The 15,746-nt window shown below is 35.3% G+C and overlaps 1 protein-coding gene across 1 annotated transcript in view; it reads left to right on the forward strand.

The window, feature by feature from the left end:
* The window catches only part of NAV3 (neuron navigator 3), a 588,388-nt gene that overhangs the window by 52,357 nt on the left and 520,285 nt on the right, over positions 1-15,746 (forward strand). The gene's annotated exons all lie outside the window — the stretch shown is intronic.

A 15,746-nucleotide genomic window follows, 5' to 3' on the forward strand; every position in this document is an offset into this window, starting at 1 on the left:
TCTTAGTTGTGTAGACCTTTTCATTATCTGCATCAACAGCATTATTATCAAGGGTGCTGTGCTCATTAAAGAGAATAGCCCCTAATTCTGAGTACAGGGGTGGTAGCAACATCAGAAGGCTTCCTGGCAAAGATAAACCCTGAGGTGTGCCCTGTAGATCTAGGTCAGCCAAAAGATTAGGAAGTGAAGAACAGGGTGAAGGGCACGCTCGCAAAAGTATTACATTGTCTTTTATGCATAATCTGATATAGACACAGGTGAGTATTATTTGTTTCTTTGAAATATTTCAAAATGCAGTAATTTCTTTCAACTTTTATTTCTCAGCTTGCAACTCTTTCTAAGTTTATTTTGCTATTAGAAAAGTGTTATCGAGTGTTCTTTATACCAGTGAAGTATTGATTTTAAATGAATCCTTTATTTTTCCTTGAGAATGATATGATAGTCTTATCTGATTATAATATTCCTTCTGAATCCTAAAGGTTCAGACTGAGGGGAATCTAGGGTTACAGACTGAGGAGAGCCTGGTTATTTCCTACTTTTGTTTGCTTCTTTACAAATGTTAAAGCATAGGTTTCATCTGATAGAGGTTTTTCTGTCTTTTAGCTACCTTATTTATTTGTGAACCTATAAGGGATCTAATTGGCGGGTGTTGGGGTGATGATGGGGTTCAGAGCCTACAGTCAAGAAAGAATTCTTGAAGACATCTTTGGTGCAAAAAGGTAATTTTATTGAAGCATGGGGGCAGGACCCATGGGCAAAAAGAGCTGCAATGGGGTTGTGAAGAATGGCTGATTATATACCTTCAGGTTGGGAGGGGGTTAGGGACAACATAAGTCTCTAAAGAATTTTGGAAGCAAGGTTTCCAGGACCTTGAGGGAGCCAGCTGTTAGGAAAACGTCATTTATTACCATTTAGTAAAACCTCAGTCGTGAGATCCTTCAGATATATATTAGGGACCATATGCTTGGAGTATAATTGCCAACATATACTTGGGGATTAAAAATAAAGGAGGTTTGCAAAGGAATTTTGATGTGTTTAATGAGACTCACAGGATCCTGGGCGGCGGGGGGGGGGGGGGGAGGGCGGTCAGGATAATGTTAAGCCAATGTTCCCTTTTGCCCCTAGCAAAGTGTCATCATCGAGGCAGCTGAGCTCCTAGAGGAAGGTCACTCTGCCTCTTTCAAGGACTTGTCAATGGGCTGTAAGCATTAAGGAAATTTAATTTTTCATTTTCCTTTGTTTCCCACATCACCATGGCAAGCACTTAAACCCCTTTACATCTTGATAAAGGTGATATTAGGGCTTCAGAAAATGGAGTCTGTAGGTTTCTGGAGATCAGGCTATGGATAAAATTGCCTTTTTCTTGCAGTTTCCTAAGTTATCTGTAAACTGAAGGAGACTCCTGTCCTGCATGACTGTGATCTCTATCAGTCAACAATTTTGTTTTCTTTCCTTCCCTTTGTTCTTGAGCAACAGAAGTGTCTGAGCAATATCATACATATCCCACCTGGGGAGGGGGAAGGTGCTGTTAGCCTGTACTTTGCCCTCAGTTTGCCTTATGCTCCCTCATCATTATCATCATTGGGCAGTTGGTGATGAATGCTTACCTGCCCTCATGATTCAAGGATAATATTCAAAAACAAGCCATACCCCATCCTAACATTTATATGACATGGTGCTCTCTCCAACATATGTGTTGGCTTCTGTGACCCATAACTAACCCATGGATTAGGTGAGGGCAAGTTTACAGGTGAGGAAATTGGGCTCATAAATGTTACTTGTCTAGGATGATGCAATGTCAGAACTGGGCAGGGAAACCAGGTCTTCTTGACCCCAAAGCCTGCTATTCCTATTACATAAGCAGTTATGTTCAAGTGTGCTCTATGCATTCGTATACCTCGTTTTCAAAGACCTCTTATTAGCTATGAAGATAGAATGATGTTCTGCAGAACAGTTCAATATCTCTTCTTCATTTCTTTTATATTTTATAATGCTAGGCTATTATTGAAGGACTAAAACTACTGATTATTTGAGCTTGTAACTAGTTTCATTACTTTATAAAGTCAATAAGAACAGTTAGGATCCATTGTAACATTGACACAATTCCAAATAATCATTTATCTTGCTCATTCCAGTGAGCTTCCTGAGGACATCTGTGACTTTTCTTTTTTGACACATTTCATAGTTTCTCTCACCAAGTTCCATACCTATTAGAAGCTCTTTGGACAACTGGCTACTGAATTTACCAGAGTGGACCAGATAGTTTTAAAATTCTGACCGTCTTGTAAATTAGGTGATTGTGGTGTCCAGCCTCCAGATATTCCCCAGCAATTCCTACTCCCTGATATTTAGGCCCTTGAGCAGTTTCCTCCCATATGGAATAGGGATGACTCATATAAACAATAGAACAATGCTGGGTTGTAAAACTCATTATAAGCTTCCATCCTGCCCTTTTGGATCCCTTGTTCTGGGGGAGGTCAGCTGCCATCTTACAAGGTATCTCTGTGGAGAGAAGCACACTGAGGCCTACTGTCTAGACCATGTAAGTGAATCATTAAGGAAGTGAATCCTCCAGCTACCGTCAGATCTTCAAGTGACTGTGAACCCTGGCCTGCACCTTGACTGTAGCATCATGACAGATACTGAGCTAGAAGTGCTCAGCTAACCTGCTAACAAAGTCATAACCCACAGAAACCACAAAATAATAAATGTTTATTGTTTTAAGCCACTAGGTTTGGGGATTTGTTATATTGAGCAATAGTACTCCTATGGAAGGATTTTAAACTTCTTGATAGTCAGATACTATTAAAACACAGGTGGAATATTAAGTGCTCTGCATTGCAGATTGTTTTGTCTTTTTGAAATGGAATATGATTTTTGTTTATCTGTGCTTGATATTATAAACAATGATTCTATAAATTATTTTTTTATCATTAGTCATTAGTGTTTTAAATTTAAAATAAATGAGATATATGGAAAGCATTTATACAATAAAAATGTTAAACAATTGTAAACTATCAAAATAAAGTCACTTCTAAACTCTTGTGATGTGTTTTTATGTATTCGTAGGATTTCTCATAATATTAACAAAATAACTTGAAGAGATTCCCCCTTAAAAATGGTTGCAATTGTTGAATATTGCTTGTATGTTAGTATTTTATACAATTTATTCATTAATTTTGTAATGCCTAAAACAAATACAGGCAGAAGAAAAAAGGAAGAAGGATACTACAGTAAATAGCATCAGCCCTTGTCAACCCATTGAGAATTGAAAGCACATCAAGTCTAAATAAACCGATTGTCAGTAGCCTAGAAGAGGTACCTTCTAGTGTTAAAGAGGCTTTTCTGTCTTTAAGTTGTATTGTCAGGCTAAGCTTTGTGTTATGTAACCAAGAACTGTGTTCTTGGTACCTAAGGAATATTAACTTTTACTCGGGAGATGGCCTCACAAAATAAGAATCTTAACATAATCATTGAAAATACATTTTTATAAATCAGTTTAGTAGTGTATTGAATACTCTTAGCATGAAACACTTCCTTCATAAAAGAGTTTTATTATACATTGCCATCTTTTGAAAAAGTGGTTTATGGCACTGGCACAACATGATCACTGCCAACCATGATTCTTCATGCTTCCTCAGAAAATAAAGCTGTCCTTATCCCCACCCCCTTAAGTTTATGAATGCTATTAAAAGCCACAACGCTTCCTGAAATACTTAAAAATAGTGCACATCGATCAATAATATTTTTTAGATTCTATGCACTTCTGCTGATGAAGGTCATAAACCACATCAGACAGATCCAGAAAATCAGATTGTCTTTTCTACTAGCCCTTTGTTCTGACCAGAGCAGTTGCATTTCGTTATTTCCTCTTCCTCGACAATTTCCTCTAGTGGTAAAGTAAATAAAGCATGTGTATTAAAAATATAGCTGTGAATCTGAGCATAGATTCTTGTCTTGAGCTTTGATTGCAGGTGTGCGTAGCCTTCTAAATGGGCATTCCACAGTTGCTACAGATGGTGTGTCCGTCCTGTCAGCTGCATTCACACATGATGTATGACATTAATTGTTTTTGGACTATTGAAGGAATAAATGCTTTTGCTATCACAGGGAACACGTGGGAAAGAAAAAATGAGTAAGTAGAGATGTCATGGTGTGAATTACTTTCTTTAAATCACCATTTTTATTCATGTGTACCTCTTTTTAAAAAAGAAACACGAGGCATTCCATTCTCAAAATGACTTTGGAGTAGAAGAGTTTTTAAGGGAAGAAGGGAATTGCAATTTTTGGATAAGAAAAATGTCCTAAGTCTGTCTGTCAGCCTGTCTCTGCTTCTTCCTTCCTCTCTCTCTCTCTCTCTCACTCACTCACTCACTCACGCGCGCACACACACACACACACACACACACACACACACACACTCATCTGGTTTGGAAGTTTTCAAATGTTTAAACATCCCTTTTGGGTAAAGAATTTTTTTTAAAGGATGTAAAAGATAATTCTGAATTTACTTTTATTGTTTAAATATAATTAAAAATTTTTAATATAAAATTAAGGGTGTTTTTCATTCAGGAAGTAACTTTTAGGCCATATCATAAAATAAAGTATAAATTTTGGGAGCACTTCAAACGTTACAGTCCAAAACTGAAATTCAGCCTTTCTCACCTCCTATTCCTAGCTTTGCCACTCCCTGGCTATGAAACCTTGGGAAACTTACTGATTATCCCCATCTCCCTGAACCTCATCTTTCTGGTCTCTGTCATGGGGTTTTATGAAGATTATGGCTGATGAAGACTGGTTGTCACATGTTAATATCATATGTAGTTAGTTGCTCAATAAATATAGTTGTTTTTGTTAATCATGATAATGTTAGCAGGTGTTGCTGAGTCAAAAGTGCAGATATACAAATGGAATCCATTTACACAAAGGTATACTTGTGCTTGTGTTCTGTCTCCAAAATTACACTTCAGATTTTGAACATCCATTTTGTGAAAAAGGGAGAAGGTAGCTAGCTGTTGAAAGAGTACAAAAAGAAAATATTTTGGTATTTATATCAAAGAATTGAACAGTTGAAAATTTAGCAAATTATGAAAACCTAAAGTCATCAAATATTGGAATCAGTTAAAAGAGTTGAGAGACATAAGTGACATATAAAAGTTTGAAACAGGCACAGATGTGGCAGCGTGAAGGGTAGAGAAGTTGGAGAAAATGAGGAGGAGTGAGATGGATCGCTCAGATTTTCAAGGCTCTATAGTTAAGCTGTTCTTGAAGGATTGGATTTTTGATGTATTTGAATTCATTCTGAAACTTAGTCTTTCTGTGAGATGTATTAGCAGACAATAATCTTTTTCATTTACAAGTTTATCACTTATAAAATTACTCCATATATGTTTCATATGTGTGTGTGTATATATATATATATATATATATATATGATATAGATTAATATATATATAAATCAATTGCTACAAAATCCTAGGGGTTGGTTAGTTAAGAAGTCTTCCTACAACTGTTGGGCCCTATTTTGTTGCTGTGATTATAGACTCACACATATAAGCAATGCCCTCCTATTCAAAACATAGAACAACCAATCAAATCTGAGAAACGAACCACTGTAGCCTCCAGGTATAATCATCATTTTGTTTAAACCCTAAGGAGGAGGCTAGAAGTATGCAAATACAGCACCCTTACTTCTTGCTCTCGCCACAAAGCTCCAATGCATATGCCACCTTTGAGCTCAACAAGGCTTAGCAAAAGAAGATGACCCCCCCCATTACAATCACATAATACACATTTCACTGTCCCTTACTATTCTTTATATCTTAGAACCAGAGAAATAAGATGTGGGTGAATACCATATACAGGCTTCAATGGGGATGGGGAATGGTAGACATGTTCAGAATTAAGGTTCATAGTCTGCTGACAGTAATATTTTGGCCCCCTTGTCTTTGCAGTATATAGGGCTTTCCCCAGTCATTATTATTATTTCGTTATAAAGATCAGGAAATTGAATAGAGGAGGCAGGAGACCCTTGCACCCAATTTCAAGCCTTCAATGGTTTTCCACCAAATCACATTGATCAAGGTCCATTGTGCTTTGTATGATACTCAACCATCTGAATTTTTCATTGGAAGTTGGAGGAGAAATGATCATGCAAACACTGAGAAAACATGATGCGTCAGCTAGTTGTACTAGTTCCAGAATATTTAGAAAAGCAATAATGTTCTTGTATTTTAGTTCCTGACTTTGACACATTGTGTTATATTAATCACATTCAGTTTTAGATACTTTATGAAACAAAGTTAGATGATATGTATGTGTGTATATATATATACATGTGTATCTATAATTTATTAAGTTTAAAAAATTTATTTTTCCGCCACATTATCGGGTGTTATAAACAATGCTGAGATTTAGATGCAGATGTAGCAATTCTATTATCATCTAGATAGGTACAAAAGTGCATATTTGTATGTGCCAGAGAATGTGATTTACCGACCGTGATTTTTAGTCAATAATGTTTGTAATGCAATTTCATGTTAGGCAGTGTCATAATAGAAACTGATGGATACAAAACTATATTGATGGAAGTGTGACTTGGCAAACATTGAGGAAGGGAGAGGAATGATTCATCAACATGTCTCCTTTAGATGTCTTTGTACAGGATGGGCTTTGAGGCCAGAACACATTAGCATGAATATGTTCTTTTCAAATTAAAGTATAGTACTTTTCTGTTACTGAAAACCGATTTTTTTTTAATTCTAAATTCTGTAAGACCAAAAATAAAACAACAACAATAAATTTAAAGATACTAAAGGTCTGTTTTTACCCAGTGTCTTTTAGGCACCAGAGGACCAGGGACATCTTGATTAGAATCACTTCAGGAGGTTAATCTGATGATAATATATACAATAGATTAAAAGGAAACAGAATTAAGTCAGACTGGGAGGAGAATATTCCAGAAAGCCAAAAGTGAAGCTCAAGGTCTTGTAATCTATCACAGGTTCTTAACCGTGGGCATGTGGAAATGTTTGGAGACATTTTTAGTTATTACAATGCCTGGGAATGCCTCTGGTATTGAATCTGTGGAAATATGGAAAGTGAAACATCTTCCATTAGGAGAGGTCACCTGCAGAACAGAGAGTTTTCCATTCCAAGTTCAGGCATAGCCCTACAGTGAATGGCGGAACAGAGTCAGTGGGGGTTTGGAGGGTCTGCTCGGCAGCATAACTAGGGATGAGAAAGGTCAGGACACTCTTGCTTTTTTCTGTGCACCATTATTAAGGTCTAGCATTTCCATAGACAAAGGGGCCTTATGCAGTTGTTTTCACCTTAAAGAATACTCAAATGCCAGGGTTTTCCTTGAGTTTTCTGTTGGAAGAGAATCAGGATAATTCCTATCAGTAACATTAAGACAGTTAAACCTTTAAATATCGACGACATTTTCCAGAGGAAAATTATAGATAAGAATATCTGTAAAAAACTTAGTGCAGAAGTTTAAGGATCATTCTCCTTAAAGAAAATATGAAGACAACGAATGAGATGGATTCCCTTCTACACTAGGAAAACGATTATGAGAAGAAATTTTGTATTTGACTTCATCCATGCTTTCAACAGTGTGTTCTCAGCATCCGTTGTGTCAGGCACTGCCCTAGGATTGAAGCAGGTAGCAATGTCTTCTGCGAACTTACATAATAATAAGGGAGACAGTAATAAATAATGTCAGGTAGTGCAATGATGGAAAGCATTATTTTAAATGGGCTGGCCAAGAAAGGACTGAATGGGTGACACTTTGAGTAGAAACTAAATAAAAGGACACATGCCAGCAAATGAATATGTGAGGGGAACACAGTTCAGCAAAGATTAGTGAAAGCTCTAAGCACAGCTGGTCATGGTGAGGACCAGTTAGGAGACCACAGAACAAGGGGAAAGCTGTAGAAATAAAGTTGGAGAAGCAGCCAAGCTCCAAATATGCAGGAACTCCATGGTAGCCCATAAAACAGCTTTTATTCAGAGTTACCTTAAAAGCCACTGGGGTATCTTGAGTGTAAAAGGGATGCAATCTGACAAATGTTTCCAAATGCATCACTCTGTACTCTTTGTGGTTTTTGTGGTCTGGCCAGAGTGGAAGCAGAGTCTGTGACCATAGCTGATGAATGATGAAGGTTGACCTGGGCCAGATGGAAGGACAAAGTTGTAAGGTGACTGCTGAAGGTAGAGTTTTTGGGATGTGTTGATGGTTATAATGTAGGCTGGTAGAAAAATGAGAAGAATCAAGACTTGAAGGTTTAGGAATTACCCTCAATTTATGGGATGCTCACTTGAGAAACACTGTATTACAAAATAAAAATGATTAACTCAGTTACATTATCTATCAGATTGAACTTCCTCAGGCCTTTCCAAAGATTGCGCTATTACTCAAGGCAGTCATCCCTAATCCTCAGGGCTGTTTTAGTGACCTCTTCTAGATTGAAGATTTTTCTAACCTTTGACTTTGGTTTTCCATAGGTTGGTAGTAAAATAGGCAATATGTAGGATGAAGTTTAAAATGCATGTAAGAAATACTTTATTGGGGAATGAAGTATAAATAATAGTGAAGTTGTTAAGAGTGTGAATTCTAGAAACAGACTGTCTGGGTTTAAATGCTGACATCACTGTTAATGAGCTTTGCAACTTTAAGGAAATTAGTTACTCTCTTTTTCATCATCTGTAAATTAGAAATAATAATATTGGAGGATTGTGGTGAGGATTTAGTGCTTTCCTACATATGTAATGCTGTGAGCAATGCTTGGCACATAGTAAGCTCTTAATAAGTGTTAATTATTTTTTATTATCTGTTAATACTATTGCTGACAACAGATATGTAGTGATTCAAATAAAAAAAAAAAAGGCAGCTTCAGAAACAAAAGGAACAAATAATCCATGAGCTGAAAAAGCCAAATGAAAAATTGAAACAGAGCTCTACATAAAAATAGTAAAAAATAGACTCAATAGATAAATTCATAAACAAAAAGTTTGAAATTATATCAGATTATTGGTGCTAACAGCATGGTTTAAATTTGTAACCTGAGAAAAGAAACACAATATCAGCAAAAGACACAATTTTTCAATTATTATTTGTATCATTAAACTATTATTATGTTACACATTGCTAGGTTTTTTTCCTTGTTTTGAAAATTGCTTTTCAGGAATCCAAAATCTAAATGTACCTTTTGCATTTTCCAGGATTTTAAATTTCCTGGTGTCATTCTCAATTGATGGGGAGTACTAAATTGAATGTACAAAGTAAAACTTAATTGCTCATGTTTGAAAATAATTTTATCATTTTAAAGAAAGTTCTTAAGATTGCGTAAAACAAGTTTTTAAGATCTCTATTAATATCTATAGTACTTAGTAATAATTTAATCCTAGTGTAGAAATAATAAAGTTGTGAAACACGAGGCCTGGCTTATTTTCAACCTCATAAATACTGTCTTTCTTTAGAGTCTTGTCACAAGATTCCAAGTGGCTGAGATAGAAGTATTCAATAAATATTTGCAGTTTATTGTAGATTTGTAAATTTGCAGTTTGATTAATGTTTAATTATGAACTTCATGTGCTAAATGAAGTAAAATAGAAATTTTGAGAATGCTGTATGAATCACACAAACAGCAGAAAGTAATGTGACTTTTAAGTTGTAATTGCAGTAAGTGGCCTTTAGTTTGACATTTTGAAGCTGACCTGACAACATCGGGATCATCTACCAATGTTTATCCATATACATTATTTAATGTGCGTTGTGATTGGACCTTGGGAGTTTCACTTGTAAAGTTGTGGGTAAATATGGTTCTTCTCTGGTTCTCTTGATCCCTTGCTTAGACTGTCGCAATACCTTTCTCTCTCATTTTTCCCTAGAATAAATTTTCAAACATTAAGTATTCCATAGGACGTACCAACTTCCATTTCTAAGTATTATGTTATTTATGCAGTAATATTCTATTTTACTGTCATTATATACTATATTTGTTAAATATATGCCATAGTAACTTTTGTACGTCAGTTAAAAGCTCACCTTTCTGCTTAAAATGACATTCTGCTTGTTACTCTGAGTTTTGGGTATGCTAGGAATACCATGCTGAACAAAGCTGCTTGGGAGAACACAGGAGGAGCTAAACTGTAGAAAGAATGACTCCTTGACAGATTGTTGCAAACAATAGTACTAGCATTGTCCAGTATTCTTAAAAATTTCCATTTTGGCATAACCAAGGTCTTTTCAAAGGAGTCTGTGTTGGGACCAGCTCATGACAACAATGGTTCCAGAAGGGGTTGTTGGAGGAAGCCCCGTAGGTTTCACATAGGAGGTTATGGAACCTAGATGAGAGAAAAGCAACACTCACAACCTGGACACAACTCTAGGACTCAACTGATGGGGGTCACGGCTAGATAGCGAAGCTGATGCCAGATTCTCTTTCAAATCCTCTGTGAAGTTGAGAGTGTGAACAGCAGGCCATCCAACTCCAGATTCCTTTCACTCATGGTGGCGGAGCCTGTTCACTCAGTGTCTGTACCATCTTATTGGTGGAGTTCAGGGATGGGGCTGTGCCTATGGATGAGTGAGTCATTACTTGTGGCAGCTCTGTGCACCTCAGTCCGCTGGGGGATTTACCACGCTTCAAAGATGCCGGCTGAAAACCGTTTGCATCGGTCTCCTGGGCTAGATTTCATCTGTTTATCTTCTGTGTTACCAGGATCATGCTTTTTTCCCCTCTTTTATGGTACTTAGTAGAGTTGGCTTTGCAACAGAATAAAACCATGTACCTTCAGATCAGGCCTCCACTTCTCCCCAGTACCTTGCTCATAGCAAGCACTTAATACGTGACTTTTGAGTGTGTTGGGTGTATGAAATATCTTAATAAAGTGAGGAAAAACCAAATTTTTTTCTTGACCGCATTTTCCGAATTGTCTTAACTGCTGGTCTTTGAGGTTTTAGGCTTTAATAAGCCTATCATTCATGCTAAGATCTATGGGAGAAAGATACATCTTTTATTGCTTTATTTCAATAAAATTTGCACATTCACACCTGATGATTTAATCATCCATTTTCAGGCCTCATTCACCTTATGCATGCTGGGTGAACAACTTGCTGCTCATTAAACAGATTGTACATTAAAAACTATAGAGTACAAAAGCAGAAATATCATACATTTGGTGATAATTAGCAGTGTTCATTTCCTTACTAAGTACTAGGGCATACCACACTGTTTCCATAGCAACTTCTATTCTGTTCAATTAACTGCCTAATGTGAATATATGAATAAGTTTCTGTGTTTAAGGAAAAAGCCCCCAAACAATGGGGTAATTTAAGAGTTTACAGTCACGGATATAAACATGTTGGTTTTATGTTATTTTCTGCTTTACTTTTGGAATCATATTTTTAATGTTTTCAGGTTCTGGTCATAACCAGAAAAAGCATAAGGAATGAATGAATTTTAATGAGTTTCTAAATGGCCTACTGAACCAGATTCTCCTAGTCCCTAGCTACTCCCTGGTTGTAAATTATGCAAATATACAAGCTGCCTTAACTCTTTCAGGACACTAGGGTACCATTTGGCAAATAGCAACTCCAGGGAAGTAATCCATCATGGGGGGTAGAAATAAAGAAAGAAACAAAGGCCATTTCATAGCAATTAAATATGTGTTGCTTTAATGTATTAAATGTCCCTGGAAAGCAGGATTTGCATTATGTTAATTTTTCTGAAGAGAAAAGCAGCTTAGATATTTTCAGCAGAGTCTCAGACAATGTGGCTGACAGTTTGGTGTAGGAGGGCCAGCAATGACTTTGGAATCTAAAATCTAAGTTAGAATTCTAAAACCATATGCTAAGGCTGGGACTGGAAACACCAGCTTCCCTCATTGTGAGGATAATAATATTAACCCTGAATAGCTTCTTACTGTATACCACCCTGTACATGATTATATCAAGGTATAGTAATTATGAGTTAAGAACCATTGGCTTCTTGCTTTTATTTGGTGGAACCTCAGAATTGATCATTTTGGACCTTAAAGAGAGTAATTTCATACAGTTCAGTTTAATAGACAGGAGAGAGACACTGAGGCACAGAAAGATCAAGTAAGGAAGGCATCTAATGTCATAGGGCCAGTCATTGTATACCAGGGCCCAGGGCCTATTCTGTTCTCCTAAATCACTAAAACATCCTGTTTGTCTAAATAGCCAGTATAACCTGGTACATTGCAGTCACCCCCAAAATTGTTACACTTTGTCCTTTTCTAGTCATTGGCTGGATCATGAATTGAATGTAGAAGAGAGCACAAGTAATGATCTGTTTTGCTTTGCCTGTGTGATTTGGAGCTTTGTGGAAGGACTGAGATTGTGTTGGGAGTCGAGAAATTCATTTTATATCCTACTCATTCCATTAAGAAACACACCTGGGAGCTTAACCATGTTATTCCTCCATTTATCTAACTGTAATAAGGATGGCAACATATGTGTGTTTTTTCGGAAGGGTTGTAATCTTTTGATGTTCTTTGTAAAAAAGTCAATAATAAGTGTACATTTTCTGTACATTTATATATATCGTTGTCAAATGTTTATTATTATATCTATTATCTTTACTGACTCTTTCAAAGAAAAAAAATCTAGGGGCACCTGGGTGGCTCAGTCAGTTGAGTGTCCAGCTTCGGCTCAGGTAGTGATCTCACTGTTCATGAGTTCGAGTCCTGCTGGGGCTCTCTGCTGTCAGCACAGAGCCTGCTTTGAATCCTCTGTCCCCTTCTTTCTCTGCCCCTCCCCCACTTATGCTCTCTCTTTCAAAAATAAATAAAACGTTAAAAAAATCTAAAGTCCATCCCTTACCCTACCAGTAATGAAGAGGCTTTTAAGAGCAATATATAAAGCTTTCCCCCTGTTCTATAAAGCTTTATATATAAACTATATTTGTGTGTGTCTTGTTTTATACTTTAATAGAAGACTTATATATTAAAATAAGGCACATAGAAACGTTTTTGGATAATAATATACTGAATATATCTTGGGAAATACAAACATGTATATCCCATAATTTAAAATTTTTTACTAACATTTAGCATTAAACCTACTAAGCACTCAGAAATGTTAGCTCATTGCAACTGGTCTTCTTTTATATAATGATACTAATTTGAACAAAATTATTTTTCTAGAGAGTTCCAATTTTGATGTAGAGGTTCATTCAGAGAGAAATGAAAACATGTTTCTATCAGAATAAACACACTTATTAGGTGAATTTTATCAATTTTTTATAATATGCTAGGCAGTATGTTAAATGTTTTACACATATTAACTCATTGTATTCCTAAAGTTTGTGTTTCATTGTTATGTCCATTTAGTATCTTAAGTCCAGATCCCAATTGTACTACTCTATGAATCCGAAACTATTTAACTGTATATATTTTTTAAGCAGAGAAAAGGGTTCAAAGAATTTGTCACCATTATAGGAATTAGACTCTTAAACACTTTTTTTCTTTATGCTTATTTTTAAAGCCAGTATATGCCTAATAAGGAATAGCATTTCATTTTCTAAAGATAATCTATAATTGTTGCGTATCAAGTATTCTTAATGAAGAAATTAAAATAAGTCATTTTTCCTTTAAAAATTGATAATTCTGATGAAGTTCATAGAAAATGTTCATCAAAGGTAACTATATATTTTTCTTGACACTATGCTAGAAATAAAATCTAAAAGATTCAAAGCACTTTCCACATGTTAAATAACCTGCTTAAAAAACTTAAAGGAGAAACTAAATAAATTAATTTGCATCCCAGAATAACATGTTCTTATCGAGGCTGGAAATTGTGGAGTTAGCATTGAGCAGTTATTTTTAAAGTGTTAGGTAGTTCTTGTAAACATGAAGTTCTGTCAAAAAATATTTCAAATATAAACCATTATTTTATTCATGAAAGCGTTTGCAAGATAACGATTTCCATTTGCTACGTATTTCTAAGGATATGTTTACATAAGGTAAAATATGCTTATTTTTTTTCTATTTGTAAAACAGTATTATTGGAGTGCTAATTGGAATCATGTCAAATTTATTTATTTTGAAAACATAACATTTTCATAGTAAATCTTCCCATTCCAGAATATAAAATGAATTTCTAATTGTCCAGATCTTGTTTTAAATCCTTTTAAATTATTTTGATGTTTCCTTCATATAATTCCCATCTGTCTTATAAAACTTGTTTCTCAGTGTTTAATGGATTTGTTGTTTATGTAAATGGAATATTCTTCTGTTTCTTACTTTTTTGTGTGTATTTTAGTCTTGTTTCCAGCCACCTTGGCAGATCTTCTTATTAATTCAGCTTGTTTTACAAGAATCACTTGACTTTTTGAGAGATGTAAAATGAGATATATTGTTACAAAGCTTGACTGGTACTTGGTGCAGAGCAAGTCCTCAGTGAACAGTGGCTGTTGTCATCACCTGAGGTTCCACTTTCAGTCTGCATGGTCCTTATCTATATAACATCCCGTTCAGTATTAGTTGCATGCATTGCTATTTTGGTGTTTTGATCAATTTAATTTTACATAGCATTTATTGAATATCTGTGACTAAACGCTAATTGCTCTTACATAGATGATTTTTATACTTTTATGAAGTAACACGAGCAGTATGTCCTTTGTTCTAGTGACTGTCATACCATAAACATTGCTACGAGGGGGACCAATCTGTAAAGTAATCTTGACTTGGGTCCACAACTAGTGTAATTAAGAAGGTTATAAAAAATGTTGAAAAAGAAATGTTCTTTTCTTTGCAGCTTGTTCACCTTTAATCAGTGACAAATTTTGCCTTCTTAAGTACACAAAAATATGTTTTAATATGTAAGATATGAATCTCATGGTGTGAAATTTTGTAATAAGTGTGACCTTTTTTTCTATCTTAGACTTGCTTTAAAAATATTCTGTTTATGTCAATGATGAAAATTCCATATTCTATTCTTATGCATTCTAAGGCTTTAGCAGTAATTAACAGAACACATTATCTCTATGACTGATAAGATTTACTAAGACAATAAACGTCTAAAAAAAGAAATGAGAAAATATTTCATCTCTAAAGACTTATAAGCAGTGATCTTCATAATCTAACCCTAGCAAATATTATTCTAAGGATAAATTTGCCTTCTAAATGAGAGGAATGGTTCTATAAGAATGAGAAATATAATTTAAGTTGGGAAAATATATGTAAATAAAATTTTCTCCTGAGTTGTTTATATGACAGCTTTGTGTTAATAGCAGTTGTTCATTGACAACAACAGCAACAACAACAACAAATATGAAGGATGTTCTCAGATGCCATAAGCTTTCATAACAGTGACTTTACCTAGTACCTCCTAATAAGTTGGGATTGATTAACTTCTCTAACTTACTGAAGAGGCACCTTAAAATTGATTAAAGAGCATTTGACTGTAAAAACGAATACTGTCAGCTAACATTTATTGAACACTTAAATTTTTCTAGGCTCTGAGATTGAAAACTATGCTTGAATTAAGCACATTTAATCTTCTCAACAAAAACAGTGTGAAGTAGGAACAATCACTATCCCTATTTTGAAGATGAAGATATTAAAGCTATGAGAATTAAATAAACTTTGAAAAGTTACAGAATTAATATAATGCTGCTACAATACTCAAATCTTAGTTTAATCTGGTCTTCCTCTTGCCCTCTATTCTACTACTTAATTACCACAGAAATAGTGACATACTTTTTCTTTAAAAA

This window comes from Panthera tigris, chromosome B4, assembly GCF_018350195.1.
Source record: "Panthera tigris isolate Pti1 chromosome B4, P.tigris_Pti1_mat1.1, whole genome shotgun sequence".
Taxonomy (NCBI): domain Eukaryota; kingdom Metazoa; phylum Chordata; class Mammalia; order Carnivora; family Felidae; genus Panthera; species Panthera tigris.